Here is a 17886-nt window from a genome sequence, read left to right as displayed (position 1 = left end):
AAATTCTAGGGATATTCAACTAATGGTTAACTGCACAGAAAATATAGAGTATTCAACAGTTGTCAACTGCAAAGAATACATGTATGTAGAGAGTGCACATAATAAATAGGAGCATTAAACGTGGCCAACTATATGCAAACGAGCTGAAAGGTCCTTCGTTTGCATTGCAAAAATTCAATTTATGGTGAATTGACGGTCAACTGACGGTCAATTAATCGTCAATTAAGGAACCAACTGAATTCTCCGATTGAATTCTAATAGTCTTTTTTCGTATTTGATAGCGGAAGTTTGTAGATATAGAAGCGGCTATCAAACCCATTAAACTCGGAAATATGAATTATAGGTATTCTTTTGCACATTTATATGAACTTTACAACGATATAATGCTACCTTTTGCGTGCTTGGAACATCGATATCACTTGTCTCCTCATCACAAACTTCTTCCTTCACTTCAATTCGCTGGAGTAAAAGCTCTTCTGTCAAAATAATGCATATGAATTTAATTCAATACACGCTTATCTTTGAAGCGGATAAGTTATTCAATGATCTGAATCAAAACAAGGATAAGCTAATACATAGAAATATGTAGTTCAATATATTGAAATACGTATATAAAGGGTATTTAATAGTTGGATATTGTATAAAAACAGGATTAAAAAAAATATTTTATCTTGCTTCTTAATCCCCTAGAAAATGAATATTTTTCAAACAAGTCTAAGATTTCCTTGTTCTAAACAAGGTTTTTTTTTCTCAGAATATCAATGCATTTTCCCAACAGAACACTCTAAAAATACTAGGACTAGTACATGTATGTATAAAGATTCATTCTAAAGATTTTCTTAATAATGATTATATGCATAATTCTTAGCTGAGCAACATGCATATGCTTAATTTCTGTTGCATAAACATTCTAAGTAACCTGCTTAGTCATTCTTAGCTAAGTGTGTCTTAATTTCAACAAGAAAATATTTTAACTCCTTTACTCGGCGAAAAGGAAAGTCATGGGACGACAGGGGGAAACAGGATAATCTGGGACAATGACTGGGGACAACAGGGAGTGGACAGGGAGGTCAGAGAATGTCAGGGGACGACAGGGAATAAACACTGATAACAACCGTGGACGACAGGGAGTGCACTGGGAGGTCAGGGACAACGATAGGGGAATATAGAAGTAGTCAGGGAGCGACAGGTATATGTCAGGGACTGACAGGGGATTTTTTGGACTCTAAGGGGATAATCACAGGCCTTTAGATCGCTTTAATCCGACTTTAAAAAATGGGTTGTTAAAATATAGTTTTTATACACCCCCATTTTTTTTAAAGTCGAATTTAAGCGATCCAAAGGCCCGTGGTGATAATTGACTCAGCAGTGAATGCAGAAGTTTTGCCTAATTAAATGATGCTTGTAGGGGATTAAGAACCGTTTGGGGAACATTTGTAACAGTTTTCGTGTCAATAAGCGCTATTTCATTAGACAACGGAATTTTCTTTCAGAAATGCACAACAATCCATGCTTTCACTTTTTTTGTAGCATTTTTGTGCCACTTTTTGAAATTTTCCAACTTACCAAATTTGCTAACAACTCTCTGTACATGTCCAGGCTGGCTACTATCAATTTCATCGATCTCCATTCCTACCACTTTCATGTAATAATTTTAAAAATCTGTCAAAATCAAAAGATTTTCAAATGCAGTTGGAACGTTTTTTTTTTTTAAATTCATACAATTCTGACATATTGAAATTAAATGAAATAATAATACTTCAGTTAATTATCAAATATACGATTTAGATACTTAGAAAATTTGATGCTTATTAATATTTATGCATTTTACACAAGCATTTCTTTTCAGAAAAGTTGTTTGAAAAAGTAATCACTTTACCTCGTAGGAAAAACTAATCTGTTAAATTATCGCATCTACTTTGACGAGATCTGTGTCCATATCTGTTATTCTTTGGTACGAAAAGTAGTCTTTACACACATTTACCCAAGATTACCCTGTTGGGTTTGAGATTTTAGTGTAAGTCAAACCCCATTTTATACTAATGTCTTAGTTCCTTAATCCTGTTTTCCAGCGAACATCCCAGTCACGTGATATATCTATCAGATGAACGGGTATTCCTGCTTTATACACATATACTTCCTTTTCAATAGAAATATAGTACATCTCAAATATTTTCTATAGCAACGATAAAATTGCGGTAGAACCATAAAACAATTAATTTTTATAAGCCTTTCAAAATATGTGTGTGAACGATTTTCAAAAAAAAAAAAAAAAAATCAGAGTCGCTATACATTCAATATTCAACAAAATATTTAAAAGCTCATCTCTATTGAAATCATTTTAATTTGAAACTGATATGTGTTTTGGATATGTAAGATTTCTTATATGTGGCTGTTTTTTTTATTATATTCATAGTACCGGTATTATGATTTCTTAAAATCTTTTAAATCTAAATGTAAAATGGATATTCTGAGAACTGATAACTTATGCATCGAATCATTTTCTAGGGTATACAAATTTGATTGAATAAAGGGGCGAAAGTTGATAATAAATCGTACCTATAAATTTTATTGTGTTGCAAATGTCAACAAATTATCCTTAGCAATCTACATTTTTATACCTATTCAATTATGTTAATAATTTTGCTTTATATTTAAGGACAAAACTATTCCCATAGCTGGAATTTTTTAAAACCAAAGTTCAAGTATACCTGAAATGTTTGTAAGCCAAAGTTCAAGTGATATTGATATTAAGTTTGTATCAGACATTTTCAAAACCATCGAAGTCAACAGGAGTCCATAATTAGTTCAGGAAATGAAATTGATAACAGAAAATATATTTGGTTAGTAGGAAAATGAACGTATTCTAGGAATTTTAATTATTCAGTAAGGAAGTTTCCATATTTTCTAATCAGAGTAAGAAGATAAGTTGAGTTCTCAGTTTTGTTAAGTAGTCTTCTTATTTCAATATAAACTGAAGATATGTCTACAATATTATTTTTACTGGTCAAATTAAAAATGTAAATGTCTGAGTTTGAAAAAATGCTCCCTTTGAACTCTCCTCCCCCTCCCCAATATCTATCGAGAAGGAGCACCTTGCCTACCTACATTTTGCTCCTAAGGTTAAAATTGTAACTTCGTACTAGATTACACATTAAAAGTAATGTAATAGGAGGGTTCATCCAAAAGTAGTGTCACAACCACGATAAAATTGCTACTAGTCGACGTAAATCAATGAAATTATACAAGATCGAAGCTATATTTAAAACAAATCAGTCCTGAAAAATTCAAATCAAAGTGATGTATGTTGTTCGAAATATTGAATTATATACAAAGTGCACTAATGGTAGTCGCCGCACCTAATAACGTCATATGATGGATACGCAACGTCGTACACTTTAACGCTACCCCTTCGTTTCATTAAAAAAATTTGAGATTCATGAACACATTCACATATATCTCTCTTTTATAAGAATTATTGGCACCCATTGTAATCAATCTATATATAATTTAGTCCTCTGTCGAAAGTTTTTAACAGTACCATAAGACAATCTTTCAGTTTCTCATATTGCTGTAACTGTCTAAACGTCTCTCTTTTTGGACAACGTCAAACACCATTGAACGTTTCCGCCCGACCTCCCCTTTTCGGCCGTTCTATCCATTCAGTGACCCATGACCCGTCAAAAATCTCTGAAAACATCTATAAACAAACGAATGTGTTTAAAATGGATATACCAGGGTAATTTATTAATGTTCCCCATGTACCAATATTTTGGTTTGGGTGAAAAAATTAAACTTGAACTGATGTTAAACATGATTTATTGCAATTAAATTCTGTGAATTTAATTTTTTTCCTGATTAGTTTTTAGATACCAATTAACTAAGTCTTAAATTTAAATTTCAAAATCTCATATATTTCTTTGCTTTATAGAACTCATGTCAATCAGTCAACGCCAACTTAGCTACACTATCATCCGAAAGAGAAAAAAACTGGATTCGCGATACGTTCAGGGGTATACTGAAGTTTTGAAAACATTTTTAAACTATTGTAATGAATAATTTTTCTTCATAATGATAACCAATTTGACAACAAAAATCATCTTCTGTATACCTGTATGTAAAATTATCCTTTCCGTTATATTTCTAAATAATAAAAACAGGTTCTGAAGTTTGGATCGATGCTACAGATTCTCTTAAAGAAGGCACGTGTAGATGGTCCTCCACTGGAAAATTGCTAACGTACACTGCTTGGAACAAAGGGGAACCTAATGATGCTCATGGAAATGAGAATTGTGCATTTGTTTTCTTTCCGAATGGAAAGCTTCTTTGGAATGATAATAACTGCAGAGAAAAACTACAGGCTCTATGCAAAAATGCAGCCTAACCAAGATGATACCTTATATCTTATATAAAAATAAAATGTATCAAATTAATGGTTTCTTAAGTTTTTATTTTGATAAAATTGTATCACTGTATCAATGGAACTTTGAGCTACGCGTAAATTTTGCAATGTTTTGGGACCTTTCTTCACTCTTTTGTGTCTCTATTCCTAGTAAGTTGCTTTGCTGTGAAATGGTCTCCACTGTTTGAATGACATATTTTTCTGTTCATTTCAAGAAATGTTATAAATCCAAGAAGGATGTGATACCGTCATTTAATTTATTTAATATTTATGTTTGTAAAAAAATAGAACAAATTTTTCAGAGGACAGTGTTGTCTTCATAGTGTATTTATCTGGTATCCTGCATGAAGTTATATATTCTATTTCATTGTGAACAGAGAGCTTCGTTAAATAAAAAAAAATTAATTTGCTCTTTTATTGAATAGTTGGTTTCTTTTTTAAATCAAACTTTTTTCAGAATTAAAATGAGATCACATGGAAGAAATTAGAATAGTTTTTTCTATTTGCATTGCCCATTATACAATCGTTTTGTTTTTACATTCCACAATAATTTTTCAATTTTTGAACAAATAAAACAAGTAAGATATGTTCCTTGATATGGTTATAACAATTAGATGAAAACAAGTTCTTTTGTTTTATAATACACGTAGCTGTGAAATTTTAATGCAATTAAAAAAAGTGAAATTTGATTTTAAAATATATTCATTAAGGTTTCGTCAAAGGTCAGCATGTCCAAAAACTTAACTTTACAATAGCTCCAAAAATATGTGGTTCATAAAGTTAAATATTCTAAAGTTTATAATTGGATTAACAGAAAGAAAGTATCATTTGGTTACAATTACTTTCAAAAACATATTTTATCGAGAAAAAATCTTCTTAAAAATGCATATATTTTTTCAAAAATTACACCTAATTAATTCCGTATGATCAAAGTCATAATTGCAGAAACAATATATGTTTATCAATAAAGGGCAAGTTGGACTTAGACAGCATCTAAGTTATTTTCCTAGTTTATTTTGTCCAAACGTGAAGTTTGTTAAACCGAAAGTACATTGCAAATGGCTGATTTTATAGGGGTCTTGTCTTTATACATGTCATGCTTTCAATAACAGCCTTTCAGAGACCATTCACATCCAACTTGCCTTTCATTGATAAACATATATCATTTCTGCAATGATGATTTTCACTTAAAGTATAGAAGCAGGTGCATTTTATTTTAAATATGCAAATTTCGAGATATCTTTTTTCCAAAAAATGTTTTATATATATGTATATATATATATATATATATATATATATATATATATATATATATATATATATTAGGGATGTCAAATCGGTCAATTTTTAATACTCGGTTACTTGAACGTTTTTCCGATCGAGTACCCGGGTACTCGGTAAAAGTGTAAATAAATATGAACAAGTAAATTGATGAATGTAAAACACGGTAAACACTTGTAGAAATAAAACCACATGCTCTGTTAGGAGGTTTACACGTAAATGCATTTCTGTTGCAACAATGATTAGAACTTCGTGCCCGACGAAATTTAATACAACAATTATTTAAGTTCAATTTATTTATCAGATAAACACAAGAAATAAAATCGTAAGTGGTCCATTGTGTTTTTGTTTAAAAAAAATAATATACTCCGTAATTGTAATGCAACTCTTTGTTGCATTTGACGTCAAGTTACATTGTATATATCAGTCGTACAGTTTGAATTGAACTTGACCAAGTTCTAACAGAGCCGGGATTTTATAGTATCACGGTTTGGTATTTTGTAGTTTGGTGCAATGATGGACATAATTTTTTAAGCCTTTGCCGTTAACTATTTGTACATGCATGTATTGGCATGTAATGAAACACAACCATATCAACAGTCGCGCGCGTGTAATATCATCTGTCTCTATTCCCGAGAAACTACGGCTTCTCGGGGAATTGACAAAATTATCTAATTTATTTAATCATAACAGACCTTAAAAGATGTTCAGTGAAAACAAATACTTAAAGAAAATCAAAAAATAAGGGTAGAAGACAGCCGAAGGTGAGAAAAGCCAGGTAACAGGCGCTTGGTCACGATAATTACTGTATAAACACTGCCACGGGCGATAACGGTCATTTAGAGGAGTAGGAAACCCTAATTACTGTATGTACAAGTGCAATGAGTATTTTACCTTTTAAAACAAATTGTTTAATTCATTAATAAATAAGCTTAGAAATATTCAAAAATATACATTCGAGTAACCGAGTACCGATTTTAGTATTCGATACTCGGACGTTCGATCGAGTACCCGGTTAACCGGGTACTCGTTGACATCCCTAATATATATATATATATATATATATATATATATATATATATATATATATATATATATATATATATATATATATATATATATATTTTTTTTTTTTTTTTAAGTGATACTTTCTATCTGATATTTCATGATATAATTATAAAAATGTAAAAGTTTTAACTTTACACCTCACATGGATTTGGAGCTCTTGTAAAAATAAATTTTTGGACATGTTGACATTTGACGAGACTTTAAACGTAAATTCGATTGAACGGCAAATATGAATGTCTATAATTGTTCTCTCCAAAATGCCTTGTTTTTCACTCCATATATATAATCAAAAACTGGTAGTAAATTTCACTAGACAAAAATCGGGTGCAATCGTGTTTCAAGAAGGGCATGCAATATCGCAATTAATGATGATGTCTTGTCTCACGGAAGCAATCATATTTACAATATATAATAAACCCAACTCTTTGATATAAAATATTGCTAAAGTACATTTGTTCAACATGTGTTCTTCTTTGATTTGTTTGTATATATCAGCCTTAATTCTACTGACTGGCGCCAAGTCTGTACCTGGGAAATCAGATTTACTGAAGGGAAAACTATGGAATCTACATGTCAAATTTCAGAAATCTGCCAAGGCCACGGGTTCTGAGTTGACGGTAGTTTTAAATTCTTTTTTTTCTAAACAATAAGTAAGAAATCTAACAAGATATTATCGATTTTAATTTACTTTAATTCTTTTAGAAAATTGACTTTTTTTTTAAATTTTCAAATGAAGGAAACACACTTTGAGACAAGGATAAAAACCATTTGTAAAAATTCAGGGTGTTTGAAAGAATTCGAGGACATCAGTGGTAAAAATCTTTTAGTTTAGGAAATTAATAATGATAAATAATGCTTCGTGAATTAAGTTTGAATTGAGTTGAGCGTAAAATTATACAACAGTGAATCAAAAACATTTAAACTTTTGCAATAAAAAATCTGCAGGAAGCAAAAAGAAGTGTCCTGAAGGCTGGAAAAGGTTTGATGATAACTGCTACAAGCTCCTGACTAAGAGTGCCTCTTGGTCTATATCAAAGGTAGGTGTAAGAAGATTATATGATAAACAATGTGGAGATGATGTTTGAATTTACATTTTTTATCTTTTGGCAAAGTAAAGCTTTACATTATTCTCAACAAGAGGTCCATGGGCCACAATACTCTCCCAAATATTCTTTACTCTTTCTTCAAAAGAGATAACTTTAAATGTATAAAAGTCTTAGTCATAAATGTGAGGTATATTTTTGACTAATTTTGCAAGCTACGCAAAAATTCTTTATATTTTACTTTCGTTATAATTATCGATTGCTTTATTACTGTGATTTTTAATGATTTACGTCTTGGTAATGTGTCTGATATAGATAAGATTACTTTTTTAAAAAAAAAAAACCATTTTTCTTTCTAGAGATCATGTCAAATGCTCAACTCAACTTTAGTTCGAATAAACTCCGAAAGAGAAGGTAACTGGATCTATAAAACTTTTAAGGGTAAGGTGATTTTTTTTTCTAATTTTATTTTAATATCGTAATGAATCTCATTTTTCACGGACAAACATTTTGCACAACGAGTTCTCTGTGAGACAATAAAGCCCATCATATGCAGGTTATTATATATGGTATTTTGCTACATATAAAAAAATCAACAGTTTAAGAACTTACGACTTTTCAGCTTAAGATGCAGTCCACCGAAAAACCAGGCAGTATTGTATAAATAGGCGGCACATCCAATGTGAGGAATATTTGATATTTTATTAAAAACAATATCAATGTAGTTCAAAAGGAATAATGTAATTGAAGATTTGTTTGAAGATTGCTTATTTAGTAAAATATCCTTGTGTTTTTTTTTTTTTTAATTCCCCTATATAAACCATTGAATGTAGGTCAGAAACAAAGAACTGTAATTTCCAATACATTTTTAACAGGACTATAATTCACACTTAACTAAATCTAGAAATATTTCATCTTTTTGTTTAAAAAATAAAATCGGTGGGAAAAACACTTTTGATAGTAGTTTTCTGGCAAAATATATAGACGTTTTTATGAAATTTTGCGATGCAAGAGTTATCTCCCGTGGCATCGGTAAATCTGCTAAACATCTTTTTATCGGAATCCTAGTGAAATATTTAGAATCGATACACTAAAGAAAATTTTTAAACAAAAAATAACTTATTTATTTTCAAAATATAATTCATTTTCGCCTCCAAACATAAAATTTAGATTAAAATTGGCTCTATTATTCAGGTTGAATCCACGTTTCCATTGATGTATCAGTGACGTCATATACCTGACCACTATTGTGTCACAATGAAATAGTTACAAGTTTTCCAGAGAAGTTTGTAAATTCTTTGCGTAAAAGTGTATATAGAAAAAAGATTATCAAATTGAAAATGTATTATATACACGTACAGCGTCTCAGCTAGATGTATTAAAACAAGTCCGTTTTGATAAGTAATTTTATGCATTTCTGAGAACTAATTGTTTTTTAACTGATTTACTAGGATATGCGTAAAAATAATCAATGAAGTTTTCATAATTAACATTTCTTATAAAATTGGGATGAGGAGATTTTATTTTCTTCTGATTAACCAGGAATCAATGATGAATATTTTAAATTTACGCATCATTTAATTCAACGATGTTGAGATGTTTACTTCATGATATTTGTAAAAACTTTTAAATAAAAAAAAACAATCTGCGGTACGTTTAAAAATGAAAAAAACAAAACAAAACAAAGAACAACTGAAAATTAAGTTATAAAAATATAATTATTGTGGTAAATTACTGCTGAACTCCCCAGTAACTGAAGATGGTTTAGTGAAAGCAATATGAGCTCCATGTTGGACATCGGAAAAAAAATTGTAAATTTGTAATTAACTATTTCATTGACAGGAAAATAGAACATTTATAAACTTCTGTTGTTAATATTTGCAATGGAAGAGCTTTTTATAAGCTTTGATTGAAGCAAAATTGAATTATTGTCGTCCTGTACAATAATGATTTCTGTATATTCGGTTGTACAGATATATTTCCTCTGAAACATTTTAAAACTTTATTTTGGTCTTATTGATCCTACGGGCTTAGATTACATACAGACAAATCATAATAACACATTTTATCAAAAAAATAAAATTCTCGAAAATGCAGCTCATATTGCTTTAAATATTTCGTTTTCTTTTTATTTTATTTATTTATTTTATAATTTGGCCATTGAAACAATCACACACTTACATTTAATATGGAGTTAAAACATGTGACTATGTTGGCCAAAATGAAACCCGTTTTTAAAAATAATGATGTCATGATGCCCCCCCTCCCCCGCTTTTTCCTTTCGATTTATGGACGCTTAAATATAATGATACTATATATGAAAGAAAATTTCTTATTTATATAAGATCAAATTTTGTTAAAGAGGAAAATGAAAATGTAGGGGGGAAAGACTTTACAGGTGGCAGGTAAAAAAAAAACTTTTTTTTTTTTAAAAAGTCGAGACTGTACATATAAAAATATTTTTTTGGATTTAGGCAAGTTTAATTTCGCCACTGATAGAATTTAACTCTTTAATTCCTGAGAGAAAAAAAATTACTTGGAAATAAGATTAATAATGAAGCTAGAAAGCTGTCTGCTCTCAGTTGTTGCATAATGCATGTACAAATACATTTTTTTTTTAAATACCGAGTATCAAGAAATCAAACAGATGTTTTACATGTAATCTTCATGTACGTAAAAGACATTAGTAATTTAAATATATACATTTCAATTTATGGATATACTTATTTAAAAAAGTTGACTGACTGAAAAGAAAAAAAAGACAAGCATATTTTCCTGATAAATTAAAATGAAGAGCCAAATTTAGGAAATATCTATTTTGGCGTTTATATTTCTCATGCGATACGCAAGAGCATGCTCTACGTATGAACAATTTATAAAACGAGGTCAAATGCTGATTGACGTTTTTTCATACTTATTGTTAGTCCATTATTTATACACTGAATTGACGACGGATTTTTCCGTTATTTCCCGATCATGACAAGGAGCACACGGCGGGTGTGACCGGTTGGCAAAGGATGCTCACACCTCCATGGCACCTGATCCCACCTCTGATGTTTTAGAGGTCCGTGTTTATTCTGCTCATATTTTGCATTGCTTTATTGACTTTGATATTGAATATTGTTCGTTATCTCCATATCCTTCATCAAATAAAAGAAGTTGACGATAGGAATATTAAAGTCATCATGTTTCTCATAAAGTTTAATTGTTAGTTTGTCGTCAATGTCTCTTTCTTGTATCATATTCAATTATGAAACAGATGTGTCAGGTTCTGTCGTGTGTTTTATTTGCAGTTCAATCTGACGTATCGAGTGAAAATGATAATTATCAATTCATAAAACCTCAACAATATAAATTTATCTAATAAGATATGGGGATGAGGAATAGTATTCAAGCTCAAAACAAAAGTCCATTGAAAAACACAAATCAGCAGCAAAGCAAATATGGACATCTAAAACATAAAAACTTGGATCAGGTGCCATGGAGGAGTAAAATTTCCTATCGACCGATCAACCTTCCGTGTGGTCCTTGATATTCTTTGGCAAGCAAAAACAATCAGGACAAATCAGTGTGTTTATAATAGCCTAGAACACTTCAGTCAGCACTGGACTTGATGAAAGAGTGTACTCGCTGAGAAGATCATCGTATCAAACACAGAACCTGCTAAATGGTAACTTTAAACATCAACATGTTTGTCAATAGTTTTCAATTCTAAGAAAAGGTATGTCAATCAGAAATTCAAGCATCTTTTTAATATCAACTTCGGAGTATTTGTGTGGAAATCAAATTTTTTTTTTACATGTAACAAAATAATTTTCAAATGACCATAGGCGAGGTTAGTAAAGCTACTTGTTCCATACCTATTAAAAAGCAGCTGCCTGTAATATCAAAATGCCTGGACTTTAATTTAATGTGGGGAATGAATATACATAGGCAATTTGGCCATATATGATCCACATATGCATTATCTTTCATATGAGGATCATATGTGGATCATATGTGGCGAAGTTGCCTGTGTATGAAGTATTGAAAAGTCGTATGTTTTGTTGTTATTGATTTAGTGAGTAGGTAAAAAACCCCTAAATGATCCTTGGAGTTTTTAAATATTCACATCTGATTTATACAACTTCTCGAATATACTGTTGCTCAGTATTCAGAAGTTTCTCCTTCACTGATGATAAAATTTTAGTGAGGAGTAAAGAAAGAAACTTAGTAGAACATTTACTGGAATCCGCCATGTTTGTTTGTAGCGATTTTTATGAAGTTTAGGAATCCAATATACATTTGGTAATTCAAATTCGTTTTGATTGTTGGGAATATTAAAAATATTAGCACATATTTTCAGCTTGTCAGTAAATATGTGCCCATTACCAAAGCTTTTCTCCTGAGAACTGTGCTTTAAAAAATATTGATTGGGATTTATGTATTCGTAATCCGGAAACCTGGACCAGAAATTATTAGTATCTCGTGCACCACTCTGAAATTACAGCATCAATCAACCAAAGCTGATGTTGTAAATACATTTATCTGACCACTGTTGCCAATATCTGCCATCCAATAACTTAATGTGTTTTTGATTCTATAAATCAAAGTGATGTTACAAAAACAAGTATAGGTCTTATGTAATGTATTATGGGGGTCTGGGTAGTATAAGTAATTACTGTCTTTGATAATTTAAGCTAACCTATGATTTAAAGAATTTCCTCCTTAGAAATTAAGGGGGCCGACTTTGGTTTTCATTGCGCAACATTTCGTGCATCATAGTAAAATGAAGCGTACTCACTGTTTTAAAGCAACTTTTTTCACTTGATTAGTAAAATTAAACAAAATTAAGAAATTGCAGGTTTAAAAATGTAATTACAATTTTATACAACTGATTTTTTAAACCGATTTTGCAACTGATAGGTAGGTTGACGTCGTTATAGTGTGTTTTTGACGTTATGATAAACTGAAGCTATTAAGAAATGGGTAATAAAAATGTTATTTAAAAAAAGTAATAAACATACGCTCTTGAAATTCAAAACATAGAAATTTAAGAATATCCCCAATGTTTTTATTATGTTTTCATATAAATCTCTTTTGCCCGTTATTTTTTGTAGTACTTAATAAAAACAGAAAAATTCGTTAATTTTTTGCATTTTGAGATGCCCCCTCTGTTAACAAGACGGTAGAATTTTGTGTCTCTTACATATAGTGTACAATATAGTATTACTCATCATATATTATAGTTATAACAAAAAGCCTATTGTAGCATTTGTATAATATGCTTTAAAGTGCTAAAAAGTGGCACTTTCTTATATAATCCTATAGTAAATGTACCTGTATTTTGAGACGGTCCCTTAAGAATACCTGGACGGTAGATTTTCCCCAAATTTGGCATGAACGCTGTAGTTAATGCAAGCTATATATGGTATAAAAATGAAAAGTTTTGCTATTGTAGTTTTCACACAATAATACCCCATTCGGCCCCTTAAATGTAAAATTGAATGCCACATTAAAATACCCCTTCAAAATCAAGCCTTCTGATAACATGGCCCAATAAGAACCCATGAAAATGTAAAATGATTGTTGGAAGATTTGATCTCAATATATTACATAGGTGTTGTCAATCAGGAACTCCAACACCTTTTTAATATCAAAGTCGTGGTCAAGTGTATAAAATCATAATCTGTTTTTCAAACAAGTTTTAAAGATAACCAGAGAAAATACTGAGTGTACGAAATTTATGAGCTTTATCGTATTCAGAAATTACAAACTCGTCCATTCTTATACTTTTGCTTTCGGAAAAAATATTGTGATTCCAGATTTTTAAATGAAAAATATAAAAATAACGAAAATTGATCGATCTCAAGCAAATCCAAATCTGTGAAATGTTGTTTCGAATTTAAGATATCAAATGACAATTACCACTTCTCGCATATGTTTTAAAAAGTACTGTTAACGTTACTATTCCACGCAGAAAATATATAAGCGATGTTAAACCGGATGTCATGGACATACGCCAGGCTACGCATGCACGAGAATGCTGAAGTTCGCCCCTTATACTTAATATTTATACTTTTGAATGCAAATTAAACATTGATTATATAGCATAAGCATTTTAAAAAGTAGGAAGAATTTCCAGTATATGAATTAAAAACTTCATTTTACGACTAGTTCAAGGTTTTAAAAGATAGAAAAAGTCTTCACCGGTATTAGTTTTTTGCATCAAGACTTGCAAAATAATCTTATATACAGCAATCCAAATACAGCTTGATACAGGCCTGTAACAACGGTTTTCCATGTAGGGGAGGGGGAGGGTGGCTCCAAACAAATTCTGACAGAGCTGTGCTTCACGTGTACCATGACATCTATTTTTCAAATAATCCAATGATAAATTCTTCCCTAGAAATCCTGAACAGATGTTACAATGTAAGTTCCAGCTATTATTGGTTTCATTTATCAAATTAACCCAATTGTTTAGAATTACAAAACTATTTACAAATCGGAGTTAAAGTTTAACAATTTTGCTTTGAAGGTACTATCAGTCAAAGTAGGCAGATCATTGTAGAAAATGTGGACAATCCGACTTGAATATTCACGAAACCTAGAAATTTTCTTTAAATGAATTTCAGTCAGAAACACATGCATATGGTACGCGTTTTGCAGTCCTTTTTTAAAGGACAGCAACTTGTTATACTATTTTCCTGAGAAGTAAAAAAAAGATTTTTAGATTTTGTTGTGTTTCTTTGTTTCTTAGGATTTTTTATTTACAGATCTAAAAGATATTTGGAATAGATAATGGCATTATATTACAGGTGCCCCTTCTTAGATCGATGCTACTGATGTACTTCAAGAAGGAACGTGGAGATGGTCCTCTACAGGAAAGGTGTTAGCGTACACTGCTTGGAAAAAGGGGAAACCTAATAATGCTAGTAATGAGGATTGTGCATTTGTCTACTATTCCGATGGTAAACCTCTTTGGAATGATGTTACCTGCAGAACCGAAACATATGCCTTATGCCAAAAAGCACCATAAAAGACGTATTTGATTATATAAGAAAATCTAATTAAATTTTAGAACTACATGTAGCTGTTGTTTTGTAAACAAAATAGCCCCCTCTTCAAGGTCTCTATAACGCCGAAAAAAGCTGAAATATTTCCGACTCGGTGTAATACAACATTAATCAATCAATCATTAAATCAAAACCTGTACTCATAATGGGGCAATATAAATGAGTGGCAGAGAATTCTGATAAGAAAATCAATGTCAGACTTGAAGTCTTATTGGAGTCCTCCATCTGGAAGAAATGCTATAATTTGCATTTCATATATTCCACTGTCCATGTACGAAGTTCTATCATCGTGGGGTTACATTGTATTATATAGATGAAAATTGCCATTGATGTTTAATATATCAAGGATAAAAAAGAAATTAAAAAAGCGTATCTTTCTATTTCATCTTTAAACATTCCAAGTTAGAAATTTCGATTTTAAAAAGGTTTACGTTTAACCTGGACAAAATTTAAATGAAGAAAACAAAAATATTGAATTGTTCACGGATTTTTCCGTTATTTCCCAATCATAGCAAGGATCACACGGCGGGTGGGACCGGTCAGCAGGGGATACCCACTCCTCCCTGGCACCTGATCCATCCTCTGATGTTCCGTGTTTGCCTTGTTACTATTTTGTATCGTTTAATGGACTTTAAGGCTTGAATACTGTTCTTTATATATAATGTTCATATTTTTCATTACTGATGTTCAAAGCATCTATTCCTTTGTTGGCAAATTTAAGTTTAAGAAACCGACAGATTGAGCCAGAATTATTTTATATGGTAGTTTCAAAACCTGCACTGGATTTGTTTTGTTTTTGTGTTTAGGTGCGGTTTACTTTTATATCTCTGTACTTTCATTGAACGGCCTTTGTACAACAAAACTGTTTAAAGCAGAAATAGTAACTCTGGGCACACACAATCATGCATTATTGAAAAATACATGAAATGTTTAAACTGTCAAAAAATAATTAAATGAAAAATGATTTAAAAGAACAAAAATTAATTATAAGCTTTGCAGAGTTAAGTGAAGTGACTAGTAGAACTTTGTATATGGACTCCCCTTCACTTTCTTGTAAACATCAATATCTCATTCATAACTATGAACATCTGTTACCGTGATAGATTGTGGGTATGGAAGTATACTCTCTTGTTAAAATACATTAAGTTTGTTTTAAATTGGACAATCTCTAGTTTTAATGTATTTGACATTGTTCTTTTGACACAAAGGCATTTTTAATGCCGTTTTATGTATTTGAATATAACTCTACTTTCTTTTTAGTGTTTAGAAGATACGCTTCGAAATGCTAAATAATACAAATTGCTGTTGCATTTTGTGAATCAGTTCGTTTTGAACCAATTGTTTTATCAAATTATCAGGAAATTTATAATTACACGAACCAAGCTACAACTAGTAACATTTTATTAGTGTGATGTTGCAGAAATATATGTATTGGGTTATGCAAAATAAAAATATCTGCGTGGTTGCCATCGTTCATCCTCCATATTAACAAGCAAATAAAGAAATATTAGTGATAGTTAACGTTCAAATGTAAAACTAATCATTGATCCTTATGTTACACTGATAGAAGAGCCTACTTCTTAAGAAATCTTTCACACACAGATCTTTGAAAAATCGAATCAAACCATTTCATGTGCCTATCTAAATGTAAAGTCAGTAAGACTTACCAAACATGCAACAGAAACACATTCTGTACAAAAATGTTTTACAAAGCTCATGAAAATCCAGTATGAATTAAGAAACATTCTTCACTTCACTTCACTTATTAACAGATATAAAATATAGAAAACAGCTTCCAGTTACAAATATGATACAAAAATTTCAGAAGTTTTTCATGCGCGTGTATATTTTAAGAGATGCGACCGATTTTAATTTTTATAATTTTGTTATTTGTATCTAAAATCAATAAAACCTGTAATTCAACCCAGGCTATTTGTCATTTACTGTCCACTGACACGATACGATGACTTCTAGATTACAGAATTATGAACCTTGTACTTTGTCTATTTTCCAATCTTGATTTTGGGAGAAAAAAAACATGCCATTGATCATCTTGTAGGAATGTACTAAGTAAAAATTAAGAACTTTTAAATTTGTTTCTTTAAGATCCATTAAAATAACTAGAAATTAACAAACGTTAAATTATTTGATCTATTTATTGTACCCAAAGGAAATAGTTAATGACTGGTAATTAAATGATGAAAGTACCGGTATATAAGCCATTGATTAACTTGACAATACTGTACGCCTATTTGTTTGTCGGTCTATCTATATATATACAGATAGTGAATTTCTGACAGATTATATGGAGTATGTGAACTTTCAAATAATGTTGATCCCTATGATAGTGAGCTGAATTGTATTTGGTTACTCATTTTTCAAAAAGACAATTTAATGTACAAAATGTTCATTGGTTTTTTATATCATTGCATCTACATATATTAGATTTCTTTTGTTTTTGATGTTGCTGAGGCTGCCAATATTATCTTGGCAGGTAAATATTTACAGTACCTTATACCATTTTTATTCTCAATAAATTTCTTACAACATTTCAGGGGCATGTTTTATAAAAGAACCTTTTTTAAGACTTAATATCCATTCTCTGTAACCACTTAAACTTCGTTGCCACGCATGGTCACCGATTTTGATGAAACTTCACCCAAGCTTAGTACGTGACACCAGAAACAAATATCAAACAAAATTTCATTGCTAAGTGTCTCGGTTGCTATGGCAACAGCCGAAAAAGTTTGAAAAATCGAGATTTTCAGCTACTTTAAATCTTGACTGTGGCTTAATAAAAACTAGAAAAAGCAAACAAACCATTCTCACAAAAACATGACACCTTGATGTCACTTATACTGTAAAGAAACTGTTTAGAATATATCTCTAAGTAAGTGGTAACCAAGGGTACATTTGGAATACATTTAAAATGCTGAAAAATGCTGGAAAACACTCCGTATTCACTAATGGTAGGTGTTACATGCTCAAACTCAATCAACGATTTCAGAAAAACAATGAAAATGGTTGACCTTAAGTA

General features: G+C 30.8%; 2 long non-coding RNA genes across 2 annotated transcripts; one reads left to right on the top strand and one right to left on the bottom strand.

Annotated features, from left to right (window-relative positions):
• Window positions 1–378: 378 nt before the first annotated feature.
• LOC134272572 (uncharacterized) lies at window positions 379–2098 on the bottom strand. Its single transcript, XR_009993227.1, has 3 exons — window positions 1880–2098; window positions 1567–1632; window positions 379–476 (listed from the first exon to the last, which is right to left on the bottom strand). It is a non-coding gene; the product is annotated as an uncharacterized LOC134272572 (long non-coding RNA).
• A 5157-nt stretch (window positions 2099–7255) lies between these two features.
• LOC134272571 (uncharacterized) lies at window positions 7256–7782 on the top strand. The gene is made up of 3 exons (XR_009993226.1): window positions 7256–7368; window positions 7488–7563; window positions 7697–7782. It is a non-coding gene; the product is annotated as an uncharacterized LOC134272571 (long non-coding RNA).
• Window positions 7783–17886: the final 10104 nt, after the last annotated feature.

This window comes from Saccostrea cucullata, unplaced genomic scaffold, assembly GCF_032062105.1.
Source record: "Saccostrea cucullata isolate Sc308-1 unplaced genomic scaffold, CSIRO_AGI_Scuc_v1 ctg8555, whole genome shotgun sequence".
NCBI classification, from domain to species: domain Eukaryota; kingdom Metazoa; phylum Mollusca; class Bivalvia; order Ostreida; family Ostreidae; genus Saccostrea; species Saccostrea cuccullata.
This window is presented reverse-complemented; position numbering and strand designations above follow the sequence as displayed.